Source organism: Chelonoidis abingdonii, chromosome 10 (assembly GCF_003597395.2).
Source record: "Chelonoidis abingdonii isolate Lonesome George chromosome 10, CheloAbing_2.0, whole genome shotgun sequence".
NCBI classification, from domain to species: domain Eukaryota; kingdom Metazoa; phylum Chordata; order Testudines; family Testudinidae; genus Chelonoidis; species Chelonoidis abingdonii.
Window position 1 is genome coordinate 61172699 of NC_133778.1, and position 16130 is coordinate 61188828.

The window sequence follows — 16130 nt, forward strand, 5'->3', positions numbered from 1 at the left end:
TCTGCAGGGGCAATAGTGAATACACACGGACAGCTGTGTCCTTCGATACACTGGAATCTCTATTACACTTGCCCCTATTTATTCTAGGCAGGACGGACTCTATTATTTAGAAACCATAAGGGAGATTGACTCATTGCCAATGAGTCAATCCAATTTGCTTATTTCAAACTTATTCAGACCGGAGGACTCATGATAGCAGCGGACAGTACAGAGGGAGACGAAACCAGTACAATCTCATTGCAGTTTTCTCTGCAGTAGATGGTACATGAAACGACAGTACCACTCTGCTATCATTGAAAAGGCAAGTGAAGCTGCTGTTGAGCCGGGAGTATTCGCCTCTCTCTCCAACCGCATCCAGTAACTCGTGCCGGAAAAAAAATAAAAGCTGAACGGGGCTCCATGGTTGCCGTGCTTATGATCTGCCAGGGCATCCAGGAAAAAACGGCGTGAAAGGGATTGTCAGGTTATGTTTTCCCGAGGAAGAATGACCTGACCACATTTACCCAGACAACCCCCTGCGACCATTAACATTCAACCTGTTCCAAGAGGCATGGGAGACTGCGGGAAACTATGGGATAGGCTACGGAAGTTGCTACCACAATGCAACGCTCAGAAATCGACGTTAAGCCTGCGGAGCATGGACGCAAACGCCGAAATTACTGTATGGCCTAGTAGTGTGCCGCAAGAATCGAATCTAATAATATCAGTTTATAAACACGATTTTAGCAAATTCGATTTTTCCGTAGTGTAGACGTGGCTCAGGCAGCCCTTGCAAGCCCAGGCTCCTGCATCAGATGCATACATTCATCACTTGTACAGATGTATCAAAAGGTTTGTCTCTTGATAAAACACTGACTCTGTTACCTCGATTTATGCCGGCAAGCTTCTCTCAATAGATCCAGCATGCATTGTGCTCTGCGAATTTCAAGAAAGACAAAGATCAAGATATCGCTGTGGTCGAGAGCAAGCTCCGCATAGAAAGATGCCATGTTTGGTTTCTTATGGAAATACACAAAAAATGGAGTAGCTTTTCCTCCCGCTTTAACTCTTTCTTCAGACCTAGTTGAAATCAACACACACAGACTCCAGTTATAGTTCCCCAGTGTCTCCAGACACTGGTTCAGATTCATGCCGAGTGCTGTGTTGGTCGGACACTGACAATGTGCTTAGTATAATCGCATAGCTACATTAATTGCTGACTTGCTGAGACGTTGGCCGTTGCTTGATTAGAAACAGAGCTCGGAAGGAGTTTCCCTTAAAAGTGCTATGACACAGCTCACAATAAAAGCCCTAGTTTCAGGTCTGAAATAACAGTTACAAATCATATATAATCCACTGACAAAATGTCACCATTTATCACAGTAGTGGGGTAGGATTCAATTAAATCTACACAGGTTATTTGCAGGGGAGGAGGTATCTAAAAGTAGCCTTGAATGTGGATTCGGAAGGAAGCTAGGTATAAACTCCCAGAGAAGCAGGAATTGTTATTTCTTACTTTCAGCCATTTGGTATTTTTATAGAAACTCTGAGTAGTGGTATGTTGTAGATAAGTTGTTGAAATAATAAACAGTCTCTAATAAACAATATTTATTTATGAAGAACCTTCATCTAAGAAGATTAAAATGCTTCACCAGCATTAGTTTAGTTAAGTCTCAACAAAATGTCATTTGAGTTACGAGTAAAGCAGTAGTTTTAACCCATTTTACAGATGAAAAAGTGGAGTAAGTGACATGCAAAGTCACAGAGAGAGTCAGTGGAAAAGCTAGGATATTGCAATCCAAAGCTCAACCTGTCCGTGCTCTAAACCAACAAACATTGCTTTTTCTCTCCTCTTCTGCTACTGTGTATGATGGGAATATTGTGGAAAATACACTATATGAATAGGCTATGCCTGTGAGCAAACAAGACCGAACAGATGCTTCACTCATTTCCCCAGCTGGCTAGCAGTTCTTTGCTCCATTATCCCTGTGTGAGTCATTTGCCTAAATTTGTTTAAACCCCTTCCAATCCCCGACTGAACTCCCCACAAAGGAATGGTTAAATAGAGACAAAGCAGTTACCTACCTTTTCCGATGAGCTCTGGAATCAGACCAGCCAGCTTGAGTAGAGCTACAGTACCGTATTTTCCTGGACTTGGTTCTGTGCTGTCAACACTAACAGCCAACGGGCTCCAACTCTGCTTTGTTACCTCTACTGAGCATAATGGAAAAATATAAAAAGGCAGAGTTTAGCTGGTTTCTCTGTGTGTTGGGCCCACCTGTCTGCAGGGCATTCGCTGAATTTGTATACTTAGCAAATACTTTGTTGAGTAAAGAAAAGAGTTTCAGCTAGTGCATATGCTGTGAAACTGGGATGCCTCTTCCTTCAGGGTGTTGCACCACTACATTTCTCAAATCTCTCTCAATGACAGATTCACGCCATTTTGTCTCAAAGTTGCCACAGCACATAACAGAGAAAGCGACGCTATACTTCCTCTAGGAGCTGCTGTGGCCAGGCAGCAACCCGAAACTTTCACTAGAAGCTCCCACAGCAACAGATGGGAAGCTGTGCTGTTGCTGCTTACATGTCTATGAAACTTGTGCCACTGTTGCTCACTGGGTTTTTGGCAGGAAGGATCTGCTGACCCCGTCCAGAGAAAAGATAGCTCCCCACCTCCTTCCAGCCTGTTGATATGCACCGGCTGAGAAACGTGGAGTGATTTCCATAGGTTCCAAAGAATGGGGGCGCATATCAACAAACCCCCCAATCATGCCCAGCGGGATTCATGGGATAGACACTTACAGTGGTACTGTACTGTGTCGCACTAGGGAATTGTCCCTGGCCCTGTGTGAATGCCTCCAGAGCCCCGGTACCACGCTAGAATAGAACGGGCAACTCCTCTCCCTATTGCTCTCTTGAGGCTTTCTCTTAGGGTTTGCCATGTCACTCTACAGGCCTCACTCTGCATATTTTCTAGTTCATGCAACAGGAGTAGAAGCTAATTTTTAAAGTATCCAGACTTTTCTTGGAATGCTAATTGTTGTTCCTGGGTTAAACCAGTAACTGCACAACACAATGGGATTTCTTTAAAAAAATTTAAGTTTATTGAGTAGCCCCAAATCTGCCAGCTCCACCTGTGACTTCAATAATTAGAATGTGGTTATTGCTATTGAATGACTCGGATGAAATGGGTCTTAGTGGTCTCACTCAGCCCCAAGAACAGTACCCTATACTGTGAAGACACACCATAAACAAGATGTGTTATGCTATTGAAGACTCGGATGATAATGGGCTTAGTGGCCTCACTTCAGCCCCAATGAACAGTACTCTATACTGTGAAGACCATCATCAATAACAGAGTGTTATTGCTATGAATGACTCGGATGAAATGGGCTTAGTGCCTCACTTCAGCCCCCAAATGGACAGTACCCTATACTGAAGACCATCGCCATAAACAGCACTGCCTATGGTCCCTACAAACCATGGAGAAAACAAAGGTCTGATTCTCCATACCTACAGCTGAGATCCATGTACATCAATGCCAAACAGCTGTAAAAAGCCACCATTCTGAATTGGTAGCACCATGGGGTTCCTGAAATGCTGTGGGACAGGCACCCTTTTCAGAAACAGTGACTGGGGCACACCAGGTATAGATCAACTGCATGAACAAGCATTTAAGGTCCTTGTACTGCAAGGCCCATTTGTCTTTAGCAGCTGGTGGTCCATTCAATAAGCATTCATGGCACACAGCTCAAACAAAAGGATGATTCTCAGATCCCAAATACTGTTAGGCCATTGGCTTAAAACAGTTTCAATTAACAATTATAATATACGTATCTGGGAGTCTAGCCTCTGAGAAGCCAAAACAATTATTACTCCCTCAGGCCTAATACCTGCTAGTGAGAGTTCTTGTGCATTCTTCCATTAAAGAATTAGGTATGTCAAGTCACTCCCAATGTTCACTTCTGTGTGATGGGCAGTCTCTGGGCACTGTTTATTCCGCTGAACAGTGGTTCCCGCACACAGTTCCTGCTCCGACTTCCACTTGACTGTAGCTAATTAAAAAACAAAAACAAACCTCAAGACAACTGTCCCAGCTCTTCATGATCTAGCTACCAGAACCCAACCACTTTCAAGTCCTGTGCTCCTCCAGATACCTAACCTCACTGACCCACTCTTGACAAACCAGCCTCCCAACTGGCATAAGAAACTTCTCCTTCCTACTGTCCATGACCACATTCATCACCTATGTTAGATTCACATAGCTATTTTACACTTATTTTTGGAAACGATAGAATTGCACCTGTGTAGGAAAGGGGAGGGGACTACATTCCAGGTACAATTCCGTCAGTGTGTAAGTGCTGGGCAACTCTAACACCCTCTAAGGTCGTATACCAGGTGCGTAAGGTATGTAGGCTAGAGTCTGACCTCAGTTACCTGGTAATCTGCAGCAGCTATTTAAAGTAACTGAGTTATACTCAGGGTCAAGCAATAAATTTGGGCCCTGCTCATGAAAGTTACCTAGAGACAAGAAAATGACTCAATCCATCTGAAAAGCCCCTTGAAACTCAAGTACCCTAAAACCACAAGAAAAAATGTTAAATAAGTAATAGGGCAATATTGTGAGCTCTACTCATCCGAAGCACTTACCAGGCAAGCAATTCAGGAAAAACAAAACGTCTGATCATGTGATTAAGGGGTCACCAGTGTAAATAGGTGCTCCAAAATCTGGCCCTCACACAGCAAACTACATGGCTCAAGTACTGTGAAGCACTTAGTCCCCGTTCATTGTGCTGGGATTGTTTTAATGAGCCTGTTTGTAGTAAGAGCTGTAATCTTGCCTATGAATTAGAAAGACAGACTAACAAATGCAGCTAAATTGACTCAATTACATGAATTACACTCAGCCTCTCAGGCCACAATTTCAGTATGTATTTGGTGCATCAAGTGAAATTTGCAATGAATAACACAGAATAAAAAGCAGTTATGCATTAGAACCAGAAACTTTCACGGCTGCCACATATCCGACATTCGACACGCATAGGATCAGTTTTAACTGATATTGTTTCTTCTAGATGCTCAGCAATGAAATCTCCACAAAAATAGAGAACTAGGGAGATTCACCACAGACAAATTAAAATGTGCCAGAATTTACAGGTTTATAAGAAGCAAAGTAATATTTGAACATCCACGGGGGTTTATGAAAACCACTGTGTACCACCCATAAAGAAAGAATGGTACATTCCATGTAGACACATTCCTGTTGCTCAGTCCACCAACTTACTTAGTATAAATGAATAACGCAGGCTCATACTATTTGATAACATTTTACAACCTTCATCTCTAAAAATATTCTACAGTTGTTAGTCTTTACGAGTATAGATCGTGATAGTCAAGGTTTTAGTATAATAACTATAGTAGTTGCTGTGATTAATTTGCATGTTTTATTTGTAAACTACAGTGAAAGAACAGAATAAATATTTCAGTGATGACAGTTTAAGGAATTTATCTGTTCATTTATTGATTGATTGATTGATTGCAATTTGCCTGCAATCAGTTAGCTAGAAGTGGGAAAGAGGAGAGGAAATTAATGCTACAAAGAACCACTAATGATAGTATGCTCATTTGTTCAAATTCCCCTAACTGATAATCAAAAATATCTGGACATGTTGGTTTTGTAAATTGTTAGGCTTGAGTCTGATCTTACACAGCATAATTGACATTACTCTGATTAAACGGATGTGAATAGACTCTCACTGAACCATACAGCAAAAACCTTTTACCCCTTCAAAAACAGAAAGCAAAGTGAGCACTCCTCAAGCAATTGTAAACTGGTTCAACAGTAAAGCATCATCTACAGATTTCTTATTGCTGAATGCTACCAAAATATGGATGACATTAGCTTCTTTTTGAGAACTTCAGTGAAAAATACTTTGAAGCTGTGCTTCTCCTGAAGCATTGTTACTTACGTGGAATAAGTCTGTGCCTTAAGAGGGCCTGCGGGTCAGTTTCTCTCAGAGTGTTGCTACAAGTGCAGAAATGGACTCTGAATCAAACAGCTTATTGTTACGAGGCCGATTTATCCCCACCTCATAGAATCAGGTTTGGCATAAAGCCATTCTGTATTCCTGCTCAAAATGATAGCAACTACAACCTTTAATGTGGTCTACAACAGAGGGCAAATTCTGCTCAGTTTCACTGCTGTAAATCTGGAGTAGTTCAGATTTTATTAAGTGTAACTGTAGAATTGATTCTTACCATTTAAACAGAAATATAATTAAGACAGTGAAGTTTTAATAAGAGACTGCACCACTTTTCAAACAGAATAAAGTATTTTCAACTGAAAAGAACTATATCATATTGAGCACCGCCAGAATATAAGCAGTTAACCATATGAGATTCTGACATCTTCTAGGACTCCATCTCAAAGCCTTACTCAGCATACTCAAATTCCTGTTCACTTTTATACAAATTTGCCTGAATAAGTACTGGCAAAAATTGCATAGGAGTCAGGATTTCAACTACTGCCAATGTGTTTACACACAAGTTGTCACAGACCCTAGCAAGTGCCCTTCCGCCACCTGCCAGGACTGCTGTGACAGGAAATCCTAGCCTCTGACTACTGGGTCCCCTGGTGTGTGATACTTCTGGGCCTGAACAGGGTTCCAGGCCTCTCAGGGTGCAGACCCTTCTCTGAGCATTGGAACCTGCTGTGCGCCACCTACCCACCCTGGGGCAACACTGACTCTTCCAGGCTCCCAGTACTTAAAACACCCCTCTTCCAGAAGATCCCCAAAGTGTGAAGCTTCTGGTTTACAGTTGACCCTCTCAGGGGCAACATGGTAATCTGATTCTTAACTTATCCAGTAGGCGGGCTTTGCACAGATTCTAGCGCCCATTGCCGTAAACAGATAAAGCACCAACAGTACAGCTCATATAGAACACAACAACATCCTAAACACAATGTACACTCTCTCATAGAATCATTAGAATATCAGGCTTGGAAGGGACTTCAGAGGTCATCTAGTCCAAGCCCCGGCTCAAGGCAGGACCAATCCCCAACTAAAGACCCAGCCGGGCTCCGTAAGCCTCGACCTTGAAAAACCTCTTCGGACGAACTGCACCTCCTCATACAAATGGAGCAGTTCTTGGATGATGTTCCTGAGGACATAACACGGTATATACAAGATGGAAAACCCAAAAATCTCCCCCGTTCCCCTTCCTTTCTCCCCCCCCAAGTCTGAACTCAGATCTGAACAGCCACACTTTGGGGGAGGGGTGAAGGACGGAGGAAAATGGTGTTTTTTAAATGAAGATCCAAACCCAATCCAGCACCATCTTTCCTTTTAATGAAAATAGTTGCCACTTAACATTTTCCAAAGTCCCCAGATGTGCTTGGGTGTGTTTTTAAATAATTGAATGAACTCACTAGGTACACAGCATTGTCGCCGGTTCACAGAGCAATTCTAAATCTGTACACACACTATCCAATCCGTTCCCCTCACTCTCTCAACCTAGTTTATGCATGTTGTCTCCCAAGACAGACATGGCATTGCACACAGAAACCACTACCACAGCAGGTGCAGTTAGCTGTAGCCATCTAGCAGTGTGCTAATAAAAGGTCAGATGAAAACACAGAGGAAACCTGCCAGTAATAATATAAGAAATGTTGCCCCAGGGAAATTTAAGAGCAGTTTGCTGTGGTATTTGTGGTGTGGACTCATGGTCTCGTGCAACATTGTTTACCTATTGCTTATATAAAATCTATTGTAGTAATGGTTACATTCTAGCCTTTCTTTCCAGTGTTATACCATGTGCTGGTTAAGGTTATAAACAGTGGGTAACATTTTCAAAGTGCCTAAGTCACAAGATTCATTGACATTAGGCTTCTAAGTGATTTAGAGTAGACAATGCTGTAAAAAATGCAACCGGTCTCAACGATCAGCCTTTTGTTCAAGTGTTCAGAAGTACAAAACATTTGTCTTTTCAGCTTAAATTTTCCATGTTTTCTCTACTGCAAGGTAAATTATTTTAAGAAGAGTGATTAAAAACCTTTCAGCCACATTTAAAATATGCAAGCCTGAAAAAACTCTTTCCATTACAAAATATATAATCTTCATCATCATCATCATAGTAAGCAGGTTTTTAAGGACAATTAAAAATGGCTGAAGTTTGAAACTTGTCCTGAACATAGTCCTCAATGAGAATTAGCACATTTGCTCAATTTGGGGCATAGTACATGTAACTCTTAGATTTTTAAAAGCAATTGAATAATCACTTCTGTGTATGTTCAGTGGGCACCAGCTAGATTTAGCAAAACTTTGTCTAAAGATCAATGAAGATCTTTGACATCACAGCATATTCTCTCTTTTGGACAAGGGAAGTGTGTTAGGCAATAATAGGGATTGGTGCTGAGACAACTAAAATGAGGGAAAAGACTAAATGATGCTCCAACATTTTGTTTTAACATTAACATCAAGGGAAAGGGAAAAAAATTATAGGCATGAAGAACATTGTAAATCCCACATTTTAGGATCTTCAAATTTAATTTTTATTTGCTGCATTCTATCATACATTCTAAATCCAAAAATTTCATTCCAAAGGTAAATTTCTATCTCCATCTGAATACTGACATTTAGAACGCACAAGCAATTGCACACAAAAACCCACACACAATACTCTCTGTTACAGAAACAAAGTTTGCATAGCTAAAATTAGAAATAGTGGAGAAATGGCAGCTGTGATTGCTGGGAGAAAAACTGATATAGTTTTCCTATGTACTTACACAACATTCTTTGCAAAGTAGCTTTGTTTAATTTTTTTAAACTATTATGTATTTCACAATGAACCAGTCAAACTAGATGTTATTGTAAATCCTTTAGTGAGAGAAGAAAATGAAAGCAACAGAGGATTTTCCCAATAATATTTTTTGAAATTTCAACTGTTGCGTCTTACTATTACTTTTTTGAATTCAACATGCATTATATTTGGCCGTTGTATCCTTGCTCCCAACACTAAATGCATCTTCTGACTTAGAAAATAAAATAAAAAAATGTTACATGTAACATTTGGGTTGGCAGTTTTAACCCTGTAGTAGAAATGTATGCAACACTGTAGTTTTGATTCACAAGTAGTGTGCAAGAAATTTTTTTGGCTTTAATTGTCATCACTCATACTCGCTTCATTTTGCTGTGAGTCCAGGGTTTAATCAAAACTCAGCTTTAAATGCCAAATTCACTTTTTTAACTATTTACATAGTTTTAACTTGAAGCTGTAAATCTGCTCAGGTTGCCAAACTTTTCAACAAGTACCTTAGAGTAAATCTTGGCCCTTCTGCAGTCAGTAGGAGTTTTCCCACTGATTTTAATGGGCAAGGATTTGACTCATGGTGCATTTCTAATTTTTAAAGAAACATTACACCAGGCAAGTTTCCTATGGTTTCAGGCTTCAGAATCAAATGTTTCCCACAGCTCGTTATTACTCTCACATATGAGAGTTGAGGACCGCAATGCTTTCTAAGATACAGAGCCAATTCTGCCTACAGTTACGCTGGTGTAACACCACTGTCAGCCAGCAGCCTTGCACCAGAGTAACTGCAAACACAAAGGATATGTCTACACAGACATATGTTTTGGAGCAAGCTTCCCAGCCCCGGTCGACAGACTGGGGCTAGTGTTAGTGCTCTAAAAATAGCTGTATAGACAGCGCTTTGAAGTTGTGGCCTGAGTTGGAACTCTGGGTCTGAAGCCTGGGGAGAGTGGTGGGCTTCAAAGCCCAAGCAATTCCAATGTACTGTCTACACAGCTGTTTTAGAGCACGACCACAAGCCCTGCTATCCTGAGTGTGTTGATCTGGGGCTCTAAAATGCTGTGTAGACATATCCAAAGTGGCTGATATTTAAAAAAAAAAAATAAGCTTGGGCCAGCATTACCCATACAACCCTGCTGCTTTGAGCTTCTCCAGAAACCCGGCTTAGCTAGCATCACCAGAACAACACAAGTTGTATCAATGCATCTGGTCCTTCAACCCTCCCCACTCTCCAACTAAAAAGTCACAACAGACTACAATCACATTCCAAGTAACAGATGTCATTTAGTGTAAGAGCAGAAGTTTAGCAAGTGAAAATAAAAATACATATTTGGTGTTTTGTGTGTTTCATAAAAGCAAAAGATGTTTGTGTTAATTTCTTTCTTTAATTACCCACGAGCCAGATTCTGTAGTCCTTGTTTAAGCCAAATTCTCACTCATTTCAGTTGAGGCTGGCTTCTGTGCTGTGCTACCCAACAGGGAGCAGAGGTCAAAATGACTCCCAGGGATAGTTTAGAGCAGCTTCAGTGGGCTGCCTATAGCCTGTACGGCAGCCTAGAACACCCGTACCTTTCACCACTACTGGCATGCCTCCAACTGGCTCCTGTGCCAGAAGAGGTTTCTCCTGTCTCCCTGCAGCTCCTGTTCAGCCTCCTTACACTGCTGTAGTAGAGTATGGGGCAGGCGTGAGGACCAGAACTGGTCCCATTGTCTGCACCACCACCTATGAGGCCAAAGCCATAGGAAACTTAGGGCTGAAGTCCTCTCTCAGACAAAACTCTGTGATTTTACACAACTGACTGCCAATACTTAGTCCTTGGGTAGCTCTATAATTTTTCTAACTCTTAACAAAGTTAACTAATTAGTTTTCACAATACCACTGCACACCTGCTCCTACTCCCATAGTCACACAAATATGTATTACAGCAAACTGACAGGTCTGTTATAGTTAAGGGTTAGACCAGCTTTCTGTGTACAGCTGGACTCTTCTAAGAGCTCTAAAAGCCTCAGTTATTCAGACTTGCGTATGTATTGGACCGGAAGTATCCACGCAGCTACCTTGAGTACAGCATCAGACCCAAAGTCAGTTGCCATTAACCTGACCTCCTCCCATCACCCACATTCCAGAGGGAGGCTCTCACAGAAGTTCAGGGATTTTCAGGGCTGGCCACAGTATAGCAACCAGCCCTCCTTTCCTTACTTCTCTCTAAGGATGGGCTGTTGCACAGCTGGTTTCTCAACTCTTCCTCAAATAGTTTGATGTGGTGGCATTTCCTTTTTGGAATTGTTATGCAATGTCACCACACACCATTACCATGCAAACATCTAAAAATCAGTAACTTCTCCTTCGTCAAACTAACGCCTCTATTGCCCTGAACCACCAAAACACTTAAGCACATACTTAACTTTAATCTTGTCTGTAATCTGCTAAACTACAAGAAAGTTAAGCACACTCTTAAGTGCTTTGCTGGAGCAGGCCCTGTCATTCTGTTCAATACATTCTTCTTCACACAGTGCACAGTCAACTTGTGGAACTCCTTGCCTGAGGAGGTGTGAAGGCTAGGACTATAACAGCATTTAAAAGAGAACTGGATAAACTCGTGGAGGTTAAGTCCATTAACAGCTATTAGCCAGGATGGGTAAGGAATGATGTCCCTAGCCTCTGTTTGTCAGAGGGTGGCAATGGATGGCAGGAGAGAGATCACTTGATCATTACCTGTTAGGTTCACTCCCTCTGGAGCACCTGGGATTGGCCACTGTCGGTAGACAGGATACTGGGCTAGATAGACCATTGGTCTGACCCAGTATGGCCGTTCTTATGTTCTTATGTATTTGAATAAAACAGTTTTGGACAGGCTGAGGTTTCTACCAAAATTTGCTTAGCTTTCACCATGACCCACTGTGTCACTTAACTCCCAGTGCTTAGACCTCACACTGAGGAAGGCTGGATTAAAACATTTGTAAACTAGACCACAGGAGTTGCACGTGTGAACATTTGAACAACAGTGTTTATAGTGTACAGAGTTTTATTATTCACTATAACTTGGATGATACCTAGTGTAACAGCTACAGTAGGTACTGAAAATAATCAACATTCACATACTCCTTTTTCTCTGCACTATGCAGTGAGGAGCAAGGTAGGGCAGAAATGCCCCCATACAAGTGGAAGGGGGAAGGATACTCCCCCCTGGAAATCTATTGTGAAAAAACAGGGTAGGAAAAGCTCCATGGCATTGGGTTGCTGGGTAGGGCACAACTGGAAAGCAGCCCACATGAGCAACTTGCTGCCGTCTGTGCCATGCCGACTTTTGCTGCAAATCTAGCAGCAGATCATACAAGCTGAAGGTTTTTAGCTGTAGAAATTCCCTTCCATACATGTAATATTTTTTCCTCGGGGGGAGGAGATGCTTAGCTACAGGCCCCATGTTCTCAAAGGCTGTCTGGAATGGAAGGGGTTGCCTTTTATTGGGAAGGGCCAAGTTTCATGTCATTCTGTACAGTTTTTCCAGCAGATGCTCAAGAACCTCTGATTACACCATTCACACCTCTACCTCAGCTGTATGCACCTTTATTCTGCACCAAAAGAGGTACATTGCATTCTGATATAAATCTACCTAGACCCAATTAAGTCGGTGGATTAATACTGAGCTGCACAAGCTGAGGATCCAGCACAGAAGAGGGTGAAACACATAGTATTTAACCTCATTGCTTCCACACTGTTAGTGCTGCATAGAGCCTAAAGTAAGGGACAGTGCCTATTCCGTAACATATACTCTGAGACGGTGTTGTAGTGACTGGTGCATAGCACTGCTGATTACACTCACAGCTCTAATGATGAATCTCTCTGTAAGCCTGGGTCTGTCAATAACCTCTATGCCTCCCTACTCCCATTTGTAAAATGGAGATAATAGCACAAACTTATTTACCAGTCTTTTAGGAGTGTTCTGAGGATTGATTAATTAGTTAACATTGGAAAGTGCTTCAGAGAGGAAAAATGCTATCCAAGTACTGAGCATGGTTAACGAAAAGCCAGAGTACAAACAGGACATTTGGGATCAACTATTAGTTACATGTGAAAAGGAGAGCAATTATAAGCAGAAAGAGGTGTAATATTGATTTTATCTTGGAATTGCTCAGAGTGTTGGACTAGCCCTTTGGACGTATGCATCAAGCTGAAGTGACACTTTGTCTTAGTCTGAGAAACATCCCATCAGTGCAGGAACTGAAGTGTAATCACTTCAGAGAAAAGATTGACCTATGGGAGTAGGAAGAAGATGTCTTGTGCAATGTTTTGAGCACATTAATAAGGCCAAGAACACAAAAAGCCATGATCAGACATTACAAAAGGATGAAGATCTTCCAAGAGATGGCGTTTGTAGGGAGGGCTTTAGAACAAAGGCCAAACATGGATATTTAAAGCATTCAGAGATGGGACCAGACATCCATGCTCACAGTTAGATCAGTTTATTTGACTCCCCTCCAAATCTGATTTAATCTTATTCAGTCAGTCTGATAAAAGGAAAAACTAGACCTTGTTTAATGCTTACAGAATTACTTCTGCTGTCTTCTAATAAAGCACACTGATGTAAGCCGCACTTGATAACAAGATTTCTGTATTAGGCTAGCAAAATCTCATTTTGCAGGACAGCTGAACTATCCATTGCAAAGAACAGACAGGTTATTGTTCATGCTTCTCCAAGGTTCTTGTTATTAAAAATGGAAATTCCCCAAGCTTTGTACATACATGCCCACATACCCCCTCACAAGGCTATAATGTCCACTCTAATTCTAGCAGCACATTTATTAAATTGGTTCTCACTATTATACTTTAGAATTTTACTGAATAAGGCCAAGATAAACTTGGTATTTAGTGTAACCCTTCTGCCAGGGGGAGTAGGCAGCAACAAAGGCCAGGCTCAATATCTAGGCATTCCTCCAAACCATGCAAAACAGAGCCAGCTACCCAATAATCTCGGAAAACCTAACATTACCCCTGGCCACCTCTAGGTGGCAATTCTTCCCCACTCACAAGCACTGAGTCTATATATAACAAAAGAGAACTCTTAATAAAAGGTAAAGGGAACCCAACATTAATTTGGGAAAACACCACATTCAAAAGCATGTGACCATAAGCAACCCAGACCTCATATCATATTGGGCAGTGTCCATTGCCTCAGTTTCCCATCCTGTGGTGGGAAAGTCAAGTGAATGAATGGCCTTTTAGCACAGCACGCCTCTCTCCCTCTGCTGCACCTCACTCACAGTTGGCTGTCCTTGGTTAGCAAAGACCCAGAATTCAAAGGTGCATTCACATGTTTCATCTGCAACTGAGGCAACCAAGCAATGCCTCTGCTACTGTTTTTGCAAACGGCTTGCAGCTGCCACTGATGGCCCCTTTGGCCACTACCCCTCTGCTGCCTCTGTTTGCTGCTCCCATGGTGGCACATTCGGAGGTTCTACCACTTAACCCAGCCATCGGTGATTTCAGCAAATAGTAGGGAACCTCACAGCCAGCTTATTCTCTGTATTCATTGTCCTTACACAAGGTCTGAGGCTTAACGCCTAGACTTGCTCAGCAGTAACATCAGCTTTAGGGATTACCAACTAGAAACGAAGACTGTCTCTTAAATCTAATCAACTGTCACTAAACACTAGAAACAGGCAGGTCTAATGGTGTTTAGGATGCTTTGAAGAGAGTCCACATCATCACATAGGAGCACCTGTCCCCACCTACTCTCATCTTCACTAGGACTTGGCATCCCTACACTCTGCTTAGCCAGTGAAATTCAGTTGAGGGTGACCCTACTCTTAGTGAGGGCATGCCAAGCACAGTTCTGCTTCCCTTTACTTGTACAATAAGGATAACAACATTTTATTACCTCTGCATTCAAATACTAGAGTGATGTGTAACCCAACCAGCCAAAATGGATCATTCTGGCAATGCAGCTCCAGCTGCTGTGCACCTGGACAGAGTAGGCATGTCTATGCAAACACGGTCTGCTCCTGAAGTCTTTTCCCTCAGCTCATCACTCGATGTCATCACATCATTCAGACCCTGTTTAAACTACTACAGTTAGATCTATAGCAGATCAGCAGTAATATGCTATTTAATTATAGTCTATGAATGAAAGATTTATGGCCTAATTTTTAAAAATCTCAATCTCATTTTTTGGTCACCCACAAATAATTTTGTGTGTGGTTTCAGAGATGCAGTTTTTTGTAGGTGCAAATAAGAAAATATATCTGCCTGTCTGATGGCACTTGCAGATGAAGTAGCTAGACTTCCAGATGCCTCAGCTGCACCCACAAATAAACATACCCATAAAATTTCACATGCAATTTTTTGTGGATCTCTTCCTTTCCCCATCCTCAAAAAGAGAGACCATGTCAAGGTTACTTTAAAAATTAGGCCCTTTAAACTCTCCATTGCTCATCATTTATACTGTTTTCTTTACAATATGTATCACTTTAATTTTGAACTGTGTTGTTTGATATATAAGAACGGCCATACTGGGTCAGACCAAAGATCCATCTAGCCCGTATCCTGTCTTCCAATAGTGGTCAATGCCAACTACCTCAGAGGGAATGAACAGAACAGGTAATCACCAAGTGCTTCATCCCCTGTTGCCCATTTCCAGCTACTGGCAAACAGAGGCTAGGGGCACCATCCCTGTCCATCCTGGTTAATAGCCATTGATGGACCTATCTTCCATGAGTTTATCTAGCTCTTCTTTGAACTCTGTTATAGTTTTGGTCTTCACAACATCCTCTTGCAAACAGTTCCACAGGTTGACTCTGCACTGTGTAAAGAAATACTTCCTTTTGTTTGTTTTAAACCAGCTGCCTATTAATTTCATTTGGTGACCCCTAGTTCTTGTGTTACAAGAAAGGGGTAAATAACACTTCCTTATTTACTTTTGACACACCAGTTGTGATGTTATAGATCTCTATCATGTCCTCTCTTTTCCAAGATGAAAAGTCTCAATCTTATTAATCTCTTCTCATATGGAAGATGTTCCATTCCCCTAATAATTTTTGTTACCCTTTTTTGGACCTTTTTCAGACCTTTTTCAATTCCAATATATCTTTAGTCCAATATAGCTGTACACAATATTCAAGATGTGAGTGTACTATGGATTTATATAGAGTAATATGTTATTTTCTGACTTATTATCCATCCCTTTTTTAATGATTCCCATCATTCTGTTCGTTTTGTTGACTGCCGCTGCACATTGAGTGGATGCTTTCCGAGAACGATCCACAATGACTCCAAGATCTCATTCTTGAGTGGTAACAGCTAATTTAGACCCCATCATTTTATATGTATAGTTGGGATTATGTTT